Below are 24,444 nucleotides of genomic sequence, written 5' to 3'. Positions count from 1 at the left end.
ACTCATGTGCTGCACGGACAACTCACGTGCTATAGTATCAATATCTGGATCCGCACGGACAACTCACGTGCTATAGTGTCACGACCCAAAATTCATTAAAGGTCGTGCACGGTCACCGTTGTCAGGCAAGCCAGAAATAAATACTTAATTTAGTTCTCATTTTAATATTTCTGAAATCATATTTCCTTCAATTAAATAGTAAAAGATGAAATTTACAAAATAAATAATAATATTTTTAAAAATTTTAATATAGGGCAACCCGTAACCACCCCAAAACTCGGTGTCACAAGTGAATGAGCCTCGACTAGGAATGTAAAATAAAGTACAACACATGTCCGGAATACAAATTTGGACAGGAGAAATATAAATACTCTAAAGGAGACTCTGCTGACTGCGGATCGTAGTATAGAATGCAGCTCACCTTAGTCCCCGCAATAACCACGCCTCTGCGCCCACAAGGCCACTAGACATATATGCGCCTGAATAAAAATGTGCAGCAAGTGTAGTATGAGTACGTAAATCAACGCGTACCGAGTAAGTATCCCGCCTAACCTCGAAGAAGTAGTGACGAGGGGTTGGCTTCGACACTTACTATGGCTATGAATAAAATGCCAATGATATACTTAAGCATGGATTACGTAGAATGGCTGTAAGCTCAATTATCATGAAATAAGTAAACAATTATTTTGTTCATAAGAAATTTCCAAATTTATTTTCGTCATTTAACATTTTTGTTTTTCGGGCCAATGAAAGCAATATCAATTATTATAAATTCCAAAAATATATCATGCGCAAATCATGCCGAGGTTGTACGATCCGCGCCAACATAGATATTTAAAATATGCACTGCCGAGGGTCAAATATCGCGAACCATAGATGCATCTATTTAACCAGCCGAGGCATTAGACTTGCTCCACAAATAAGAAAATACAATTTAAAACAACCAAATTCAAGATTTATTAAGGCAACTATTCAAGAAATATAAATTCTCATTTACGGTCAAGAAGAATGGAGTTTAACTTTTTAAAGTCCCTTTACCAAGTTTCGATATGATTTAAGCAATTTAGATTAACAAGTAGGATGCAAGCATCGCAAGTACGACATGATATGGGTCCTAGACTACCCAAACATAAGCATATTAGTAGCTACGTACGGACTCTCATCACATCGTGCATACGTAGCCCCCACAAATAGGAACACATAATGATTTGATTCACCTATGGGGTTAATTCCCTCTTACAAGGTTAGAAAGGAGACTTACCTCACTCCGACGTTCCAAAACCGGCTCCAACGCCGCCCTAACACCTCAAACCGGTGACCGCCGATCCAAAGCTAGTCAAATAAGACGCAACCCAATCAAAATATACTCTAATACCCATAATTAATCAATTTATAACAATTCCCAACTCCGCTCGAAAAGTCGATTAAAATTACCCTCAGGCCCACGTGCCCGAATTCCGAAAATTTTCGAAGATAACTATTACCCATGACCTCACGAACTCAAATATTTACTTTGTTTGCAATTCCATACCCAAATTCGTGGTCAAAATCCAAAAATACCAGTTTCTAGGTTTTTCTTCAAAACCCCATAATTTTTATAAATATTCATGTTTAAATCCTTATACAACCCAGGTATTTGACTTATAACAAGTGGGAATCACTTACCTTGTGATTCTTGGTGAAAATCCCCCTTTGAAGCTTTTCAAAAATCGCCTAAACCAAGAGAAAATGAAAGAAAATGGGCCAAATCCCGTTCTTAAAGAACCCTTCTGCCTAGCGACTTCTCGCACCTGCGGTCACTTGGCCGCTTCTGCGGTTCCGCAGGTGCAGCACATATTTCGCTTCTGCGGAGATGCCCCCAGCTGCCCACATTCACTTCTGCGTCTTTCCTTCTGCATTTGTGCCTTCGCAGGTGTGAATATTCCCTTGCACCTGCGCTCCTGCCCAGCTCGCCCAGCATCGCTCCTGTGACCCTCATGGCCGCTTCTGCGGCTCCGCACCTGCGACCCTAACCTCGTAGGTGCGGTTACACCAGAATACAACAGCCTCAGCATTTCCCCCAAACACAACTCGATCCGTTTACCATCCGAAATCCACCCGAGGCCCTCGGGACCTCGACCAAATATATCAACACGTCCCAAAACACATTACAAACTTAGTCGAGCCTTTAAATCACATCAAGCAACGCTTAAAATACGAATTACCCTCCAATTCAAACTTAACGAACTTTGAAACTTAAACTTCTACAATCGATATCGAAACCTATCAAATCACGTCCGATTGACCTCAAATTTTACACACAAGTCATAATTGACATTACGGACCTACTCCAACTTCCGAATTAGAATCCGACCCCGATATCAAAAAGTTCACTCTCGGTCAAACTTCTTAAAATTATTCAAACTTTCTCCCAAATGACCCCAAAATGACCTACGGACCTCCACATCCACTTCCGGACGCGCTCCTAAGACCGAAATCATCATACGGAGCTATTCCCAGACTCGCAATCCCAAACGGACGTCGATATCATTGAAATGCACTTCAACTCAAATTTATGAAATTCTTCCAAAATGCCAACCTTCCACAATATGCGCCGAAACACTCCTGGGTCATCCAAAACCCGATCCGGACATACCATAAGTCCAAAATCATCATACGAACCTGTTGAAACCTTCAAATCCCGATTCCGAGGTCGTCTACTCAAAAATCACACTTTAGTCAATTCCTCCAACTTAAGGCTTCCGAAATTAGAATTTTCTTTCCAAATCAACTCTGAACTTCCCGAAATTCAGTTCCGACCACGCGCACAAGTCATAATACCTGAAGTGAAGCTACTCAAGGCCTCAAACCGCTGAACAACGTGCTGGAGATCAAAATGACCGGTCGGGTCGTTACATATAGTATAATAACTGAATCCGCATGGACAACCCACGTGCTATAATATAGTATCTCACAATTAGGCCCTCGACCTCACTCAGTCATAAATCTCTCAGTCTCTCGGGCTCTCAATTATCATGATAATCAGCCCAAACATCAATGATATGATGCATCAATAATGAACAATAGAGACTAAGATAAAATAAATAAGTAAAATGTGAATGAGTACAAAACAATAATTTAGCAGATAATTCAACATGTACACGACCTCTGTGGGTCCCTACAGTGCCAACACATAATCTAAACATGCTTTGTGGTTCAATTTCTTAACTACATGGAGAATGTACAGACAACCATAGGGACACAATTTCATGGAATTTGACCAATTGATAATTCGTACGGTGCATGCCCACACGCCCGTCACCTAGCATGTGTGTCACCTCAAAACCGATCACATATCATAAAATCCTGGGTTTCATACCCTCAGGACCAAATTTAGAACTGTTACTTACCTCAAACCGCGTAGTTCTTTATTCTGCTATGCCTTTGCCTCGTGAATCGATCTCCAAATGCCTCGAATCTAGTCATAAATAATTTGATTTAGTCAATACTAATTATAGGAATTGATTCCATATGAAAATATTAATTTTTCCAAAAAAATCCGAAATTGCACCCAAAAATCGCCCATGGGGCCCATATCTCGGAACCCGACAAAAGTTACAAAATATGAATGCCCATTCTACCACGAGTCCAACCATACAAATTTTACCCAATTCCGACATCAACTCGACCCTCAAATCTTCAAATTAAACCAAGAGGGTTTTCTAAATTTTCCAACTCAATTCACCAATTAAATGTTAAAAACGACCATGGATTCGGGTAATTTAACCAATATTTAGTTAAGAACATTTACTCTGTTGTTTTTCTTGAAAATCCTCAAAAAGCGCCTCTTCCCGAGCTCCAATCCGTCAAAAATGCAAAATGGATTCGTCCCATTTTCAGATCTTAAACATTCTGTCTAGGCCTTTCTTCTTCGTGAACGCGACAACTCCCTTGCGTTCGCGAAGCACATTTTTGCGCTGCACGGATTTCCTCCTTCGCGAACGCGAGCCTGGTCTTGTGAACGCGAAGACCAATTTCCCCTAGGCTGGATTTCCCTTTCGTGAATGCGAGGCTTCGACTGCGAACGTGTAGCCTTGCCCCTCGACCCTTCACAAACGTGTGCCCCCGGTCGCGAACACGAAGCTTTACCCCTCGACCGTTCACGAACGCGTGCCCCCGATCATGAACGCAAAGCACAAAATTGTCCAGTCCAAATTTCCTCTTCGTGAACGCGAGACTCCCCTCGCGAACGCGATGAAGGAAACCAGATATAGGCATCGAAAAATTCCAGCAGTTGTTTAAGTCCAAGTATCGATCTGTTAACCATCCGAAACTCATCCGAGGCCCCCGGGACCTCAACCAAATACACCAACAAGTCCTAAAATATCATACAAACTTAGTCAAAACCTCAAATCACATCAAACAATGCTAAAAATCACAAATCACACCCTAATTCAAGCTTAACGAAAACTAACGAATTTCAACTTCTACATTCGATGTCGAAACCTATCAATTCAAATCCGATTGACTTCAAATTTTGCACACAAGTCATAAATGACATAACGGAGCTATGAAAAGTTTCAAAACTTGATTCCGACTCCAATATCAAAAAGTCAACTTCCTGGTCAAACTTTCAAACTTAAATTTCTATTTTAGCCATTTCAAGCCTAATTTAACTACGGACTTCCAAATAATTTTCCGGACACGCTCCTAAGTCCAAAATCACCATACGGAGCTATTGGAATTATAAAAACTCTATTTCGGGGTCATTTTCACATAAGTCGACATCCGGTCACTATTTTAACTTAAGCTTTAAACCTTGGAACTAAGTGTTCCAATTCATTCCAAAACCTCACCGGACCCGTACCAATTACCCTGGCGAGTCACATAACAACTGTAAAGCATAAATTGAGCAGTAAATGGGGAAATGGGGCTGTAATACTCAAAACGATCAGTTGGGTCGTTACATTCTCCGCCTCTTAAACAAACATTCGTCCTCGAACGGGTTTAGAATTATACCTGAAGTCTCAAATATGTGTGGGTATTTGCTCCGCATATCCTTCTCAGTTTCCCAAGTAGCTTCTTCGACTGGCTGGCCTCTTCACTGCACTTTCACTGAAGCTATGTTCTTTGATCTCAACTTTCGAACCTGCCGGTCTAAAATGGCCATCGGCTCCACATCATAACTCAAATTACCATTCAACTGCACTGTGCTAAAATCCAAAACATGAGACGGATCCCCGACATACTTCTGGAGCATAGATACATGAAACATTGGATGAACACTCGATAGACTAGGCGGTAATGCAAGTTCATAAGCCTCCTCTCCAATCTTCTTAAGCACCTCAAACGGCCCAATATATCGAGGGCTCAACTTGACCTTCTTCCCGAACCTCAACACACCTTTCATGGGTGGAATCTTGAGCAGAACCTTCTCTCCAACCATCTAAACAATATCACGGACCTTCCGGTTGGCATAACTCTTATGTCTAGACTGCACCGTGCGAAGCCACTCATGAATCAATTTAACCTTCACCAAAGCATCCTGAACCAATTCAGTACCCAATAGCCTAGTCTCACCTAGCTCAAACTAACCCACCGGAGACCGACACCGTCTCCCATATAAAGCCTCATACGGAGCCATCTGAATGCTCGATTGGTAGCTGTTATTGTAACCAAACTTCACGAGTGGCAGTAACTGATCCCAAGAACCCCCAAAATCAATTACACATGCGCGTAGCATATCCTACAATATCTGAATAGTGCGCTCAGACTGTCCGTCCATCTGAGGGTGAAATGATGTACTCAGCTGAACCTGTGTACCTAATTCTCGCTGCACTGCTCTCCAGAATTGTGATGTAAACTGCGTGCCCCGATCTGAAATGATAGACACTGGCACACCATGAAGGCAAACAATCTTGCGGATATAAATCTCAGCCAACCACTCCGAAGAATAAGTAGTACCAACTGGAATAAAATACGGGGACTTGGTCAACCGATCTACAATAACCCAAACATCATCGAACTTTCTCAAAGTTCGTGGGAGCCCAACTACGATGTCCATGGTAATATGTACCCACTTCCACTCCGGAATTTCAAGTCTCTGAAGTAATCCACCCGGTCTATGATGCTCGTATTTCACCTGTTGATAATTTAAACACCGAGCTACAAACCCAACTATATCTTTCTTCGTTCGCCTCCACTAATAGTGCCGCAACAAGTCCTGATACATCTTGAGGCACCTGGATGAATGGAGTACCGCAAACTGTGAGCCTCCTGGAGAATAAACTCATGCAAATCGTCTACATTAGGCACACATAGTCTGCCCTGCATCCGTAATACACCGTCATCCCCAATAGTGACTTCCTTGGCATCACCGTGCTGAACCATGTCCTTAAGGATAAGCAGATGAGGGTCATCATACTGACGCTCTCTGATATGATCATAAAGAGAAGAATGAGAAACCACGCAAGCCAAAACTCGGCTAGGCTCAGAAATATCCAATCTAACAAACTGATTGGCCAAGGCCTGAACATCCAAGGCTAAAGGCCTCTCTGCTACTGGAAAGTATGCTAAGCTGTCCATGCTCTCCGCCTTACGACTCAAGGCATCAGCCACCACATTGGCTTTTTCCGGGATGATAGAGAATGGTGATATCATAATCCTTAAGCAACTCCAACCACCTCCGCTACAGCAAATTAAGATCCTTCTATATAAATAGATAATGTAGACTCCGGTGATCGGTATAAACCTCACAATGGACACCGTACAAATAATGTCGCCAAATCTTTAAGGCATGAACAATAGCTGCTAACTCAAGGTCGTGGACCGGATAATTCTTCTCATGTACCTTTAACTATCTGGACGCATAGGCAATCACCCTACTGTCTTGCATCAGCATGGCGCCGAGACCAATATGCGATGCATCACAATACACAGTATAAGACCCTGAACCTGTAGGCAACACCAATACTGGAGTTGTAGTCAAAGCTGTCTTGAGCTTCTGAAAGCTCTCTCCACACTCATCCGACCACCTGAACAGAGCACCTTTCTGGGTTAATTTAGTCATAGGCATCGCAATAGACGAGAAACCCTCCATGAAGTGAAGATAATAACCAGCCAAGCCGAGAAAGCTCCGAATCTCAGTAGTTGAAGATGGCTTGGGCCAACTCTGAAATGCCTCTATCTTCTTCGGATCCACCTTAATTCCTTCGCTAGACACTATGTGTCCCAAGAATTCCACCGAACTAAGCCAGAACTCACACTTAGAGAAATTGGCATAAAGTCTCTCCTCTCTCAACATCTGTAATACAATACCCAAATGATGTACATGCTCCTTCTGGCTACGTGAGTACATCAGGATATCATCAATAAATACTACGACAAATAAATCAAAATATGGCTGGAATGCACTATTCATCAAAATATGGCTGGAATGCACTATTCATCAAGTGCATAAATGTTGCTGGGGTGTTGGTCAGCCCAAAAGACATCACGAGAAATTCATAGTGACAATAGCGGGTCCAGAATGCCGTCTTTAGAATATTCGAGTCCCAAATTTTTAACTGGTGATACCCGGATCTTAGATCAATTTTGGAGAATACCTTTGTTCCCTGAAGCTGGTCAAATAAATCATCAATACGCGGTAAATGATACTTATTCTTGATTGTAACTTTGTTCAACTGCCTGTAGTTGATACACATCCGCATAATACCATCTTTCTTTTTCATAAACAGAACTGGTGCACCCCAAGGCGACACACTAGGCCTAATAAACCCTTTATCAAGAAGTTCCTGAAGTTGCTATTTCAATTCTTTTAACTCAGCTGGTGCCATATGATATGGAGGAATATAAATGGACTAAGTGCCCGATACCAAGTCAATACCAAAATCAATATCCTTGTCGGGTGGCATACCCGGCAGGTCTATAGGAAATACATCTGAAAAGTCTTGCACTACCGGTACTGAATCAATAGTAGGAGTATCTGCATCAACATCTGTCACAAAGGCCAAATATGACAAACACACCTTCCCAACCATATGTTGGGCATTAAAATAAGAAATTACCCTGCTGGGAACATAATCTAGAGAACCTTTCCATTCGACCTTCGGCAAACCCGGTATCGCCAACGTTACGGTTTTTGCGTGACAGTCAAAATAGCATGACATGGAGACAACCAATCCATACCCAAGATTACATCTAAATCAACCATACTAAGCAATAAGAGATCAACTCTAGTCTCCGGTCCCCCAATAGCTACCACACATGACCGATACACACGGTCTACAATAATAGTATCATCTACCGGTGTAGATATACGAACAGGTGAAACTAAGGACTCATGGGGAATATCCAGATAATGAGTAAAGTACGATGATACATACGAATAAGTAGAACTAGGGTCAAATAATATAGAAGCTTCCCTTTGGCACACTGAGACAATACATGTGATCACTACATCTGAAGCAACAATATCTGGCCTGGCAGGAAAAGCATAGAATCGGGACCGACCACTATCTGACCGTCCTCCCCCTCTTGGGCGACCCCTAACTGGTTGAGCCCCACCTCGAGCTGGTTGGGCGGGTGGTGTAACTGCTAGTGCTAGTGCCGTCGGCCGAGAACTCTGCTGTGGAGCCCCACTCAATAGCCAAGGACAATCCCTCTTGAAATGAACAAATTCTTCGCACTCGAAACAACCCCTCCTCTGACGGAACTACTTCTCCTGATAACCTGAGGAATTACCTGTAGAAGCTTGAGCGGACGAGGTATGGTGAGAACTCTGCGCTAGTAGTGCACTGAATGAAGACTAGCATGAGTGAGCACTGTAAGAATAGTGGCTAGCTGATGCACCACGATGAGCTGGACGAGTCATCTGAGCGGGCCTATAATGACGACCCCTACTGTGGTAGGACTGTCCCCCAGAAGGTACCCCACCAAAACCGCCCGAACCTCGAGGCCTCTTGACCTCCCTATCACCATGCTCCTGGCTACGGACCACCTCTATCTACCGAGCAATGTCAATCACATCGTCAAAAGTGGCACCAGATACCCTCTTCCTAGTCATAAGCAACCGCAGCTGATACGTGAGGCCATCAATGAACCTCCTAATCCTCTCCCCATCAGTGGGAACCAACCAAACTGCATGATGAGCCAACTCAGAAAACCTCATCTCGTACTAGTCACAGACATGCTATCCTGCCGAAGCTTCTCAAACTATCTACGCAACTCCTCCCTACGTGACTGCGGCATGAACTTCTCCAAAAATAAAATAGAGAACTCCTGCCATGTAAGTGGTGCTGCACCGACCGGCCTGCGCCTCTTATAAGCCTCCTACCATCTGAAAGTTGCCCCTGAAAATGGAAAAGTAGTGAACGAGACCCCACTGGTCTCTAGAATACCCGCTGTCCGAAGCATCCGCTGGCACTTATCAAGAAAATTCGGAGCATCTTCTGACTCAGCACCGCTAAATGATGGAGGTCAAAGCCTCCCAAATCTCGCAAGTCTCCACTACTCATCATCTGCCATAACGGGGACTACCGGGGCTTGAGCAGTTGCAGGCGGCTGGGCTAGTAGTGCCCCCGGTATCTGAAGTCCCTGCACTACCTGCTCTGGAGTACGGCCAACAGGGTATGAGTACCTCCCCCGGCCTGAGAAGTAGTTGGTGTGGTCTGAGCCGAAACCACCTGAGCAAGGCCTGTGCAAACAGTCAATATCTGTGCTAGAGCCTCCTGAAGGCCTGGAATCACAATAGGCACAGCTGGTGCTTGAGCTGGTCCCGTCGGCTCAACTATATCTAAAATCTACTCCTGAGCTGGAGTAACTGGTGGTGCTACAGGTGCTGCTCCAACTGCTATACGAGCTACACCTCGACCTCTACCTCTACCTCAGCCCTGGCCTCTACCATGGCCACGGCCTCTTGCGGCCCTAACTGGTGGATGCTCGTTCGATCTGATAGTACGTGTTTTCACTATCTGTGAGAGAATAGAATAACATGAATTTAGTTTCCGAAATCAACAAATTTGCACGACAAAATACAAGAAAGTGAAATTTTCCTAAGTATTCGGTAGCATCTCGAAGATAAGTACAGACATCACTGTACCGATCCGCAAGACTCTACTAAACCTGCTCATGACTCGTGAGACCAATGTAACCTAGGTTCTGATACCAACTTGTCACCATTTAAAATCCTAACCTGTCATGATGGCGCCTAATGCGGTACTAGGCAAGTAGATTTCTCACAAACATTCCCAACACTTTTAACAAGAATGAATTTAAAGCAGTTTTAATAGTAAAAGTTCTCATAACCGGGATATAAAACCCAAAACATAATGCGGAACTCCCAACTATCGGGGTGTTAGAGAGTACATGAGCATCTATGCATCACAAGTGTGGAAAACACGATCTATAATAGTCTGAGAACAAATACAGTAATCAAGAAGATAAGGAAGGAGAGACAAGGTTTGCGAAACACCGGCAGCTACCTCATAATCTCCGGATAATCAATTGTGCGAAGAAAATCAACACACACTGTGTCAGGGAACACCTGGATCTGCACACGAAGTGCAGGGTGTAGTATGAGTATAACCAACTCAGCAAGCAACAATACTAAATAAAGAACTGAAAGTAGTGACGAGCTTCACAGCCGAGTCGAATTACAGTAATTTCCAACATAATAAGTTAGGCATGCTTTCAAGTTCAACATTTAAGGCCAAAACAGTAATTTCATATCAAGTTCAACTGAAACATAAGATAATATCTCTCAGAAATTTCCAAAACAGTGATATATGATAGCTAAAATGCAACAATAATGAAATCAAATACATCCTTTCAGGACCACAACCACTCAACCATTCCATTCACTCAGCACTCGTACTCAATAGGTACTTGTGCTCACTCGGGGTATAAAGACTCTGGAGGGGCTCTTTCAGCCCAAGCGCTATAATCCACAAGGATAACTCACGTGTTGCATGGACAACTCATGTGCTATAGTATAATATATGGATCTGCACGGACAACTCACGTGCTGCACGGACAAAATACGTGTTATAGTATCAATATCTGGATCCGCACGGATAACTCACATGCTGCACGGATAACTCACGTGCTATAGTATAATATCTGGATCCGCACGGACAACTCGCGTGCTGCACGGACAACTCACATGCTATAGTATAATTTCTCACAATCAGGCCCTCGGCCTCACTCAATCATATATCTCTCCAGTCTCTCGGGCTCTCAATTATCATGATAATCATCCCAAACAACAATGATATGATGCATCAATAATGAACAATAGAGACTAAGATAAAATAAACAAGTAAAATGTCAATGAGTACAAAATAATAATTTAGCAGATAATTCAACATGTACACGACCTCTGTGGGTCCCTACAGTGCCAACACATAATCTAAACATGCTTTGTGGTTCAATTTCTTAACTACATGGAGAATGTACAGACAACCATAGATTATTCAACTACACAATTTCATGGAATTTGACCAAGTCACAATTCCTACGGTGCACACCCACACGCCCATCACCTAGCATGTGCGTCACCTAAAAACCGATCACATAACACAAAATCCGGGGTTTCATACCCTCAGGACCAAATTTAGAACTGTTACTTACCTCAAACCGCATAATTCTTTATTCTGCTATGCTTTTGCCTCGCGAATCGGTCTCCAAACGCCTCGAATTTAGTCACAAATAATTCGATTCAGTCAATACTAATTATAGGAATTGATTCCATATGAAAATATTAACTTTTCCAACAAAATCCGAAATTGCACCCAAAAATGCCTGTGGGCCCACGTCTCGGAACCCGACAAAAATTATAAAATATGAACGCCCATTCAACCATGAGTCCAACCATACAAATTTTACCCAATTCCAACATCAACTCGACCCTCAAATGTTCAAATTAAACCAAGAGGGTTTTCTAAATTTTCCAACTCAATTCACCAATTAAATGTTACAAACAACCATGGATTCGGGTAATTTAACCAATATTGAGTTAAGAACACTTACCCCATTGTTTTTCTTAAAACTCACCCAAAAATCGCCTCTTCCCGAGCTCCAATCCCTCAAAAATGAAAAATGGGACAAAGTCCCATTTTCAGATCTTAAACATTCTGTCCACGCCTTTCTTCTTCGCGAACGCGACAGCTCCCTCGTGTTCGCGAAGCACATTTTTGTGCTGCTCGAATCTCCTCCTTCGCGAATGCGAGCCTGGTCTCGCGAACGCGAAGACCAATTTCCCCCAGGCCGGCTTTCCCTTTCACGAACGCGAGGCCTCGATCGCGAACGCGTAGCCTTGCCCCTCGACCCTTCGCGAACGTGTGCCCCCGGTCGCGAAGCTTTGCCCCTCGACCCTTCGCGAACGTGTGCCCCCGGTCGCAAACGCGAAGCACAAAATGGGCCAGTCGAAATTTCCTCTTTGCGAACGCGAGACACCCCTCGCTAACACGGTGAAGGAAACCAAATACATGCATCAGAAAATTCCAGCAGCTGTTTAAGTCCAAATATCGATTCGTTAACCATCCAAAACTCACCCGAGGCCCTCAGGACCTCAACCAAATACACCAACAAGTCCTAAAATATCATACGAACTTAGTTGAAACCTCAAATCACATCAAACAAAGCTAAAATCACAAATCACGCCCCCATTCAAGCTTAACAAAAACTAACGAATTCCAACTTCTACATTCGATGCCGAAACCTATCAATTCAATACCGATTGATCTCAAATTTTGCACACAAGTCATAAATGTTATAACAGAGATATAAAAATTTTCAGAACTGGATTCCGACTCTGATATCAAAAAGTCAATTCCCTGGTCAAACTTCCAAACTTAAATTTCTATTTTAGCCGGTTCAAGCCTAATTTAACTACGGACTTCCAATTAATTTTTCTGACACACTCCTAAGTCCAAACTCACCATACAGAGCTATTGAAATCATCAAAACTCTATTCTGGGGTCATTTTCATATAAGTCGACATCTGGTCACTATTTTAACTTAAGCTTTAAATCTTGGAACTAAGTGTTCCAATTCATTCCAAATCCTCACCGGACCTGAATCAATCACCCCAGCAAGTCGCATAATAACAGTAAAGCATAAATTGAGCAGTAAATAGGAAACGAGGTTGTAATACTCAAAATAACTGGTCGGGTCGTTACACTAGTGGAGTCCACAGAAGCAGAACTTGTATCACAGAAGCGACGCCGCAGAGGCGGTTCAAGTGTCCGCAAAAGCAGAAATGGCTCGGTAGAAGCTTTTAAATCGAGGGTTTGGTCGTTTTGTTCATATTTGGAGCTATAGACCTCGAATTGAGGCGATTCTTGAAGTAATTTTCACCATGTGACTTAGGGTAAGCATTCTTGACTCGCTTGTGATTATATTTCGTGATTTGATCTTCATTTTTGGTAAATGGATTATGGATTTTAAAGAAATTTGGGAATTTTAGCCTAAAGTATCATAGAGTGAATTTTTTAGTTTTGAATATCGATTCGGAGTCGGATTTGTGTGAAACTAGTATGGTTGGAATCGTAATTCAATGGGTTGTCGGATTTTGTAAGTTTTATCAGGTTCCGTGGTGTGGGCCCAAGTTGGACTTTTGGGCTTTTGATTGAATATTCGACCTTTATCGATTAGGTTTGTTTCCTTTGGCATTATTTGATGTAATTGAGTTGATTTTGGCTAGTTGCAAGCCGTTTGGAGGTCGGTACGTGCGGGATGGAATTTTTGGTGCCTCGCTTGGCTTGCTCGATATTGGATTTTGCTTGTTCGAGGTAAGTAACACTTCTAAACTTAGTGCTGAGGGTATGAATCCCTTAATATACGTGTTATGTGTTTGGTGTGAGGTGACGCACATTCTAGGTGACGGGCGTGTGGGCGTGCACCGTGTGAATTATGGCTTGGTTAATTCTGTGGTACTGTGTAGTTACTCAATCTTGTCTTTATCCATGAAATTTCTATGTGATAGAGTAATTGAGTTGTGATATATGTTAGAAATCATGTTTAGGCTATATGCTTATTCTGTTAGGGCCCACTGAGGTCATTTCTGTTATTGAGATATTTGCTTAAATTGCAGTTACATACTCAGTCATACTCATTCATTTGCATATCATATCTCAATCTCTGCTATCATTTGTTGTCACAATATGTTATCATTGTTTAGGTTTATTGGCATGAGATTTGTGAGCCCGAGAGACTGGAGAGATTGGTGACTGAGTTGGGGCCTGAGGGCCTGTGAGTGATATTGATGGGATCGTGCTGCACACTGTAGAAGGTATTATATATATATATATATATATATATATATATATATATATATATATATATATGTGTGTGTATGTGTGTGTATGTGTGTGTGTGTATGTGTGTATCGGGTTATACGCCGCAACAAGCCTTATGGCTATATATATGTAGATCAGGTTGCACGACACAACAAGCCTTATGGCTATATGTGGATCGGGTTGCACTACGCAACATGCCTTAGGACTATATGGGGATCGGGCTGCACGCCGCATCAGGTTATATTAGCGCCTGGGAAGGATCCGCCCCTCTTGAGTCTGCACACCCATAATGAGCACATGTTCTATTGATTCATGATGGGATCGGGCTGCGCGCCACAGCAGGTACCGTACAGTGCTGAGTGACCGAGTGTGTTGAGTGATTGAGTATGATGAGTGGGAGTGTGAGACAGTGAGATGGAGTACTCTGAGAGTGTGGGTACATGAGTTCATCACTGTAGTGCATTGCATTAACATGTATACTTGGCACACATGCATAGAGATGTATTCTCGTATGTTCCACAGTGTTTTTGACATTTATGACATTCACATGCACATGGACATGTAGGCATAGAGATGTACTTTCCTCATGCCATATGATAATGAGACTTCTTAACTGTTGTTGAAAGTTTTTGGGAAAAATCACGGTTTTCAAACTTACACTTATCTTTGGCATTTTTGGTGAAAGATTTGAGATTTACTGTTGGTGTTCGGCCCGCTCCACAAGAAAAGGAAGATAATTTTATGTGCATTTGACTTAAATATTACTGGGGTTTTATACAAAAATAATACAAATTACATTAACGATCCACCACAATTTCTCCAACAAATACTAATATAATTTAGACATTTTTAGATTAACAAGTATGATGCAAAGTTTCCAAATAATTCATGAATTAGGTCCTAAAACTACCCGGACAATAGCATAACATAGCTACGCACATACTCTCATCACCTCGTACGTACGTAGCCCCCACAATTACGAACAAATATTTATTTAAATCACCTATGGGGTAAATTCCCTCTTACAAGGTTAGACAAGAGACTTACCTCGTCTCAAAGATAACTTCCCAGTCATAATTTCGTGTTAAAGCCTCAATTTGGTGCCAAAAAATCCGTAATTAGCCAAATGTTATATAATTTAATCAATACATACTCAAAAATTCATAATTTATCTATTAGAGTAATTACCCAACCCAATTTGGTAAAATTTCTAAAATTCACCCCGGACCCACATACCCGGATTCCGAAAATATTCGGAGAAAATCGCCACCCATAACCTCAAGAACTCAAATATACAATTTTCATTCCATTCCATAACCATTTTCGTGGTTAAAATCTCATTTTTACCAAAACCTAGAGTTTTCATCTAAACCCTTGATTTTCATAATTTATATGTTATAATCTACCCATAATCTATGTATTTAACTCACAATAGGTAGAATTAACTTACCTCCAAATTGCAAGGTGAAAATCCCTCTCAAGAAGCTCCAAAATTGCCCAAGAATGGAGAAAATTGGCTCAAAAATGGCTGAGCCCCGACTTAAATGAAGGTTCTGCCTTCTGGGATTTCCGCATCTGCGACTCAACAACCGCATCTGCGGAAAGGGCCTCACAGATGCGGTCCTTCCCCTAGCTGGCTCCTTAACTTTTGCGACCAGCGGCTTGCTTCTGCAGTGCGTGTGTCGCACCTGTGACCTTCGTCCGCTCCTGCGAAGCCTTCCTCGCACCTGCGCCTTCGCAGGTGCGGTCCATTTCCCCGTTTCTGCGGTCACTGACAACCTCCTCTTGGCCGCTTCTGCGGCTCGTGGCTCGCTTCTGCGAGCTCGCACCTGCGACTGTCCATGCGCAGGTGCGGTTACACCAGAAGCTGGGAGCTTCAGTTGTTGCTCCCAAGTTACAACTTGGTCCGAGCCTTGTCCGGTTAACACCCGAGGCCCCCGGGGCCCTGCCCGAACATACCAACAAATTTGAAATCATAAAACGGACTCGTTCGAACCCTCAGAATTCATAAAACAACATCAAGACTAAGAATCATACCTCAAACCAAATTGATTCAAACTTAGAAATTTCAAATTCTTCCAATTTACGCCAAACACGCCGAAACATACCTAAACTACTCGGAATGACACCAAAATTTGTGTGCAAGTCCTAAATGTCCATACGGAACTATTCCCAGGCCTAGAATTCTGAACGGACCTCAATTACTCCAAAACCTATTCCAAACCAAATTTAAATAACTTTAAAATCTTCAAATAGTCAGCTTTCACTGTTAAGTGTCGAAACGCTCCCGGTTTGTCCAAAACCCGATCCAAACATACGCCCAAGTCCAAAATCATCATACAAAACTATTGGAACTGTCAAATACGGATTCCGAGGTCGTTTACTCAAAACGTTGACCGAAGTCATACTTAAACTTTTAAAGCCAAACTAAGGAATCAAGTGTTTCGATTTCAACCCGAACCCTTCCAATTCCTGAACTAACCATCCCTGCAAGTCATCAAATAGTAAAAGTACAAACGGGGAGTATTATTTAGGGGAATGGGGTTCTAGGAGGAAAAATGACCGGTTGGGTCGTTACATTGTACCCCCTAAATCGGGCACTCTTACAAAAAATAAGAATACCCCAGTCTCTCAAGAAAATACTCTGACATCTCAAACCTACTTAAAAGTGGGCCACCCTATCTCAAGATATAAAAAATGGAACCCACATCACTCACGCACACAACCCACTCCCACTCTCCTTCGTTTGTGTCATTTCTACTAGAGGTAATCGATTACCTCATACACATCAATAGCCCATTGTTACAGTGAGAAGACCTTGCCTGTCAATCCTCCAAGATTGACTGCACAAGCAAAATCTTCAGACACAGCTCTCAACGAAGAAGAGATGGCTTATAGCCATAATCCCCAAAATATGATCCACTCTTCTATACTCACCTCTAGTGGATTCCACGAAGCTAAGCACATCAATGGAAAAATCGAACTCAAACACCTAACCTCCCAATCATCACTCCACTAATGATTTCCTCCACCCCACTACTACCAGAACACACGCCAAATTCCTGGATGGAGCTAACATTATAGGGGAGTAGCCAAAACCTGCAGATGAGGGTGGGGTCAATACCCACGGAAATCACTATCTATGACCCTCTTACTTAGCTCGCCTAGAGACACAACTACTCCACTAGGGGCTGGCAAACTTTGGACATCAGCTGTGGATGTCCACACTACTTCAGGCGTAGTACATGGGAAAACATCAACTATTGTCCATGGAGGAGATCAACAACCTTATGAGCCACCTATGTCAGTCCATGCTCTTTTTACCCCTGATGAACCTAGAAACACCAACCCCATCACCCAACTTCACACTTTAATGACCCGGCCAATCATTTTGAGCATTTGCATTCCGTTCAGCTATTTGAAATCTTGATTAGCTTTGTATGATGCATTATAACTTGTGTGAATCGTCAGTTTTGGTTTTCAGGTGATTCAGAATTGATTTGGAAGAATGATTCTCAATGAAGCTTTAAATTGAAAGAGCTGACCATGTTTGACTTTTTAGTATTTCATCCCGGATCAGAGTTTTGATGGTTCTGTTATGTCCGAATGGTAATTTTGTACTTGGGCGTATGCCCGTATTTGCATTTGGATATTTCTAGAAGGTTTCGGCACTCATTGGCGAAAATTGAAAATTTAAAGGTTTGAAATGTTCATAAGTTTGACCGGGAATTGACTTTGGAGATATCGGGTTCAGATTATGGTTCCGAGAATAGTAAGAGTTTTGTTATGTCATTCGGGACTTTTGTGTAAAATTTGAGTTCATTCCGAGTTGATTTGATATGGTTCGACACGAGTTTTGAAAGTTGAAAATTTTAAAAGTTCATTAAGTTTGATTCGAGGTGCGAGTCTTGATTTTGATGTTGTTATGCATGATTTGAGGCCTCGAGTAAGTTTGTGTTATGATATGAGACTTGTTGGTATATTCGGATGGGATCCCGAGGGGCTAGGGAGAGTTTCAGACATGCTTCAGATCATTTTGGAATTTATTTGTTAAGGTTGGTTTGCGCAGGATCTGGTATGATTGCACCTGCGGCTGATTTGCGCAGGTGCGGTGGTCGCATAAGAGGAAGTATGGTCGCACCTATGATGAAGGCTGAGTTGGGCTACCTCCGCAGAAGCAGGATTTTTAGTGCACCTGTGACATCGCAGATGCGGGGATGGCACACCTGGGTGTGTGACCTGTTGCCTTTCAAAAGGCTACCTCCAAATTTACAAAAATAGGCCTGACTAGAGTTCCCGAAGACGGACATATGTCTCCGCACACTTGGGTGTGTGACCACGCTCATGGCCGCGCACCTATGACAGACTTCTGTGGCACTTGCGCTTTAAGGTGCGTGTTTGGGGTTGCTCGTGCAAGTGGGAGAAAAACAAGTTGAGCAAGAAAAAATTCTCGTGCGCGGTCGCGCACGATAATTTCTTCTTGCTCAACTTTTTTTTCTCCCACTTAGTGCACTATTCGTCCATTGATCCCATGTGCACCACCTGCACTGAAAGGCAACATATTAGACCCAAATCGGACCAAATATCTATCGAATCAACCAAATCAAAGACACAAAGCGGGCATAAATATTGAGAAATTTTAAGCTCATCATATTGTTTTCATTACATTGCTACGAGTTGTTCTTGGCTGTTGGTGTTGGACTTTGATTGTTGTCCAAGCTCATCACTACTTTCAACCTAAGGTTAGGTTTGTTACTTATTAAGTACATAGGGTCGGTACTCATACTACACTTCTGCACCTTGCGTGCAAATTTTGGATCTAATATAGCTGTGTATGGCGGGAGCTGGCTTTGAAGATGAATCTGCATTCCAGTTGTAGCTGCCTCTTGTTCATGAAAGCTTTAGATTTATAATAATTTATTTATGTACATTTCAAACAGATGATGTATTTATTTCATATTAGCTTTGTAAACTCTAAATCTTAGAAGCTCATAAGTTATCCCATATTTAGACATCAGTGTGGCAAACTGTTTATTAACAAAATGTGACCCATTGACACTGATGATGACTCAGGGAGTTCCAAAATAGGTGAAAATATTCTTCCGAAGAAATTCACAAACTACCCGAGCGTCGTTTGTCCTAGTGGGGATTGCCTCGACCCACTTGGAGACGTAGTCAACGACCACTAGGATGTACTCATAGGAATGGGACGATGTGAAGAGACCCATGAATTCGATGCCCCAGAAATCGAAGATTTCACATACCAAAATGGAATTCAGGGGCATCCCGTTCCTCTTACTAATGTTATGTGTCTGTTGGCACTTGTCACATGCAGCCACGTTGGATCTTGCGTCCTTGTATAGGTACGGCCAGTAAAAACCGGCTTCCATGACCTTCATTGCTGTCCTATTTCCTCCATAGTGTCCTCAAGCTGCTCCATCATGACAATGGCACAATATACTTCCCATTTCCCCTTCTGGTACGCATCTCCGAATTATGCCATATGCTCATAATTTAAATAAAAGAGGGTCATTCCAGAAGTAGCTTTTTACCTCGCTTTGCAGCTTCCTTTTCTTGTCGAAGTTTAAATCATGTGGTAGCCATCCACTAGCCAAAATGTTGGCTATGTCAGCATACCATGGCGGTCTATCAGAGACCGCTGCTATGAAAACAATTTGCTCATCCAGGAACTCTTCCCGAATGTCCACCGTTTCAACAGGTGGTTTCTCCAATCATGACAGATGGTCAACCACTTGATTTTATGTGCCCTTCTTGTACTTGATTTCAAGATCAAACTCTTACAGCAACAATACCCACCGCATCAGGCGTGGTTTTGACTCCTTCTTGCTCGGCAGATATTTCAGTACCGAGTGATCAGTATGTACTATCACCTTACTTCCCACTAGATAGGATCTAAACTTGTCGAAAGCGAAGACAACTGCAAAGAACCCCTTCTCCGTGGTAGCATAGTTCACCTGTGCATCATTTAAAGTCTGGCTTGTATAGTAAATGGGTATGAATATTTTTTCTCTTCTCTGCCCCAACATTGCTCCCAATGACACATCAATGGTATCACACATGATCTCAAAGGGTTTGCTCCAGCCGGGAGTCACCATTATGGGGGCACTCACTAGCTTTTACTTGATAAGATCGAATGCTCTGAGGCTCTCTACATTAAACACAAACTTCACATCCTTGGCAAGTAATGTTGTTAAGGGCTTGGTGATGATGGAAAAATTATTGATGAACCTTCTATAAAACCCAGCATTCCCCAGAAAGCTTCTGATTCTCTTCACTAAAGTTGGTGGTGGAATCTTAGCGATCACATCTACCTTAGCTCTGTCAACCTCGATACCTTCAGTTATGACTTTGTGGCCCAAGACTATCCCTTCCTTAACCATGAATTGACACTTTTCCTAGTTGAGTACTAGGTGAGTGTCTTCGCATCGTTTCAGTACAAGTTCGAGATTCCTCAAACAATCCTTGATGTCATCCCCAAAGAGAGTAAAGTCATCCATGAACACCTCCAGATGCTTCCCATTCAAATCTGAAAATATTGACATCATGCACCTCTGAAAAGTAGCCGGTGCATTACAAAGTCCGAAAGGCATTCTCCGGTATGCAAAGATTCCGGAAGGGCAGGTAAATGTGGTTTTCTCAACATCTTTAGGAGCAGTGGGTATTTGATTGTACCATGAATATCTATCTAAAAAGTAGTAACATTCACGCCCTACCACCTTCTCCAACATCTGACCAATAAAGGGAAGGGGGAAGTGATCCTTCCTTGTTGCATCATTCAGCCTTCCGTAGTCTATACACATCCTCCAACCAGTGACAGTTCTAGTAGGATATAGCTCGTTATCCTCAATTTTCACCATCGCCATGCCCTCTTTTTCGGCATAACCTGTATGGGGCTAATCCATTGGCTGTCGGAGAAGGAAAATATTATACCCGCATCCAGGAGTTTGAGTATCTCTTTCTGTACCACCTCCTCTAGGTTTTTATTCAATTTGTGTCGGGGCTGCACTACCGATTTTCTCCCTTCTTCCAATAAGATCTTGTGCATGCAGATTGCGGGGCTGATTCCCTAAATATCAGCTATACTCCAACCGATTGTTTTTTTATGCTTCCGCAATAGCTCCACTAGCATGTGTTCCTGTTCACTGTCAAATTAGCATAAACAATCATGGGTAAATTATTAGTCTCCAAAAAAGCATATTTTAAATGTGTAGGGAGTAATTTCAATTCCAACTTTGGATTGATCTTTTCTTTCTCCAATTCCTCTTCGTCTACTTGGTTTTCATCTTCTAGTGCCTCATCTTCTTTCTGGATTTCAGGTTCTTCATCCTCTGTTGTACTAGATTGATTAATGCATCTTTCCAATGAATCACCTACCAACTTATCCAGCTTGTGTTGTTCAAATAACTCTCCTACCACATCTAATTTGAAACAAGCATAGGCAGATACCTCATCACATGGGTATTTCATCATTCTCTTTATTTGAAACACCACTTTTTTGTTTCCCACTCGTAGTATGAGTTGACTCTCGTATATGTCAAGAATCGCACGACCAGTGCAAAGGAATGTTCTCCCAAAGATTAGAGGTACATATTTATTCATTTCCATGTCTACTACAATGAAGTCTACCGGGAAGACAAACTTTTCCACCCTCACCAGAATGTCTTCGATTATGCCCTCTGGTATGATCAGCCAGTTGCAAAGAAATCGAAACAGATTTGATCACTCCTAATTCTCCTTCTAATTTCTTAAAATTCGATAATGACATCAGGTTGATAGATGCACCAAAGTCACACAGAGCTTTGTCAAAATTTTCACTCCCTAACGAGCAGGGTATGGTGAAGCTGCCAGGATCCCCACATTTTTTAGGAATTCTATTCTCTAGGATGTCACTGCAGTGTGCATTGAGTTTGACCACTCTCCTTTCCTTGAGCTTCCTTTTACTTGACAGAATTTCCTTCAGGAATTTGGCATATGCAGGCATCTGGGTGAGCACATCGGTGAACAGGATGTTCACATACAGCTGTTTCAGCATCTCCAAGAATTTCCCAAAACATCTATCTAATTTCTCCCGCTTCATCTTCTGAGGGAAAGGTAACACTGGCATGTGCTTGCTTTCTTCAACTTAACTGTTTGATTTTTGCTTATCAACCTCCTTGCTACTGATATTCTCAGTAGCCAAAGACTCACCAATTTTCTGTTCTTCTACTGTTTTTTGCTAATTTGATCACCCCTTCAACCCTTTGTTTTGCAATAGGATCTGCTAATATTTTTTCACTCCTGAGAGACACGACATTGATCGTGTCTTTTGGATTCTTATCAGTGTCGGAAGGTAGAGTCCCTGGAGCCCTTTCTAATAATAAAGATACAATTTGCCTTATTTGTCTTTCTAGATTCCGAATGGTTGTGCCTTGCTGCCGGATAGCTATTCCCTGAATCTCAAGCTTCTCATCTGATTTGTTTATGAATGCCTTCATCAGATCTTTTAAACTTGAGTTGTTGGGCTGTGGAGGCTGGTATTGTTGCCTTTGTTGGTTTAGGAAGCCAGAAGGTCCGTGCACATGTGCTCTAGGATTTTGCTGCTGCCATGAGTTCAAGCTACCACATGAAGAACTCCATGAGAACCCTGGATGTCTCTATCCCATAGAATTGAAATTGTTACCTCCTTGGTAGTTGCCTCTGTTGAAATTCCCCAATGCCTTAACTACTTCTTCTGCAGTAAAGGTTTGACACTCATGAGTCGGGTGTCCCAGTCCACATATGTCACATCCTAACTGTGGTTGATTTTGCACCTGGGCCATTGTCAATTGCTTGACGTCCTTAGCCATAGCCGCAATGTAGGCCAGCATTAATATAGAAGATTCTACGTGGTGCACCCCCGCTGACCTTCTTCGATCTCCTTGGTCAGTATACTATTGTTCTGTGTCTTCAAATAGCTCATTTAGGAGTGTGACAATTTCTTCTAGAGTTTTCTTTATCAGAGGGCCTGCAACCACACTATTCAACAATCTCCTTGATGAAGGATTCAACCCGTCTTAGAAATCCTAGAGTTGCATCCATTGCTCCATTCCGTTATGAGGGAACCTCCGCAACAACTCCTTAAACCTTTTCCATACCTCGAACACTATCTCCCCTTCTCCTTGGCTAAAATTGTGAATCTCCTTCCTCATCCTTCCAGTCTTAGCGGCAAAGAAATATTTTTCTAAGAACTTGGAAGTCATCTCCTCCCACGTATGGATTGACCATGTGGGTAAACTCCTTAACCACTGCTTTGCATCATCCTTAAGTGAGAAAGGGAATGATCTGAGGTAGATGGCATCATGTATTCTCCATTATAGCAGAATGTATTCATGCTTTCATCGAAGTCCATCCGATGGTTGTTGGGATCTTCATTGGGTTTGCCTCTGAATATGCAGTTGTTATGAATGGTCTGGATGATGCTTGATTTCAAAATGTTTAGCATCAATGGGTGGGGGGTCTCATGCTAGATTGTCATTGGTTGTAGACCGATCTGGCATAATCTCCTTGAGACCTCCTAGGCCTGGGAGCTGCATTTTCAAACTCATCTTCGTCCAAGGTTCGGTTAATATTGAATCTTTGACCCGATTCAACTATTTCACCAGCAACTCTAAGGGCTTCTTCTGCTTCTAATTGTGCAGCCTGTTGTTGGGCTTCCTCTCTCGCAGCTAAGTCCACTTCCTTTTTATCATTCACCATTGTATTTTGAGTTGAAGTCTGGTGTAGAAATGATCTACTCGATTCTTTCTCCCTTCTCAACTACCGCAGGTGCTTGTCTAATTCTGGATTGTATGGCACCATTTCCTTTGAGGAGGATCGAGTCATACACCACTGAACTTAACCTATTGCCTGCACACAGATAAGAAGAGCGTAAAAAAAGAAAAGAGAATAAAATTATTCCTAAATTAGCACCAAAAATTATTTTAAACATTATTAATCACCAATCCCCAACAACGGTGCCAACATTTGACGAGCGCAAAACCAGTGAATAAAACATAAGCTCGCTAGTCAAAGATAGTATAGTAATTTAATCGTCTCCACGGGGATTGCTTTAAATAATATTCGAATAAATCTTCATCTTAACATTATTCAATAAAATAAACCTTTGATTTTGAGTTTTTACCAAACTAAG

This window comes from Nicotiana tomentosiformis, chromosome 2, assembly GCF_000390325.3.
Source record: "Nicotiana tomentosiformis chromosome 2, ASM39032v3, whole genome shotgun sequence".
NCBI classification, from domain to species: domain Eukaryota; kingdom Viridiplantae; phylum Streptophyta; class Magnoliopsida; order Solanales; family Solanaceae; genus Nicotiana; species Nicotiana tomentosiformis.
This window is presented reverse-complemented; position numbering follows the sequence as displayed.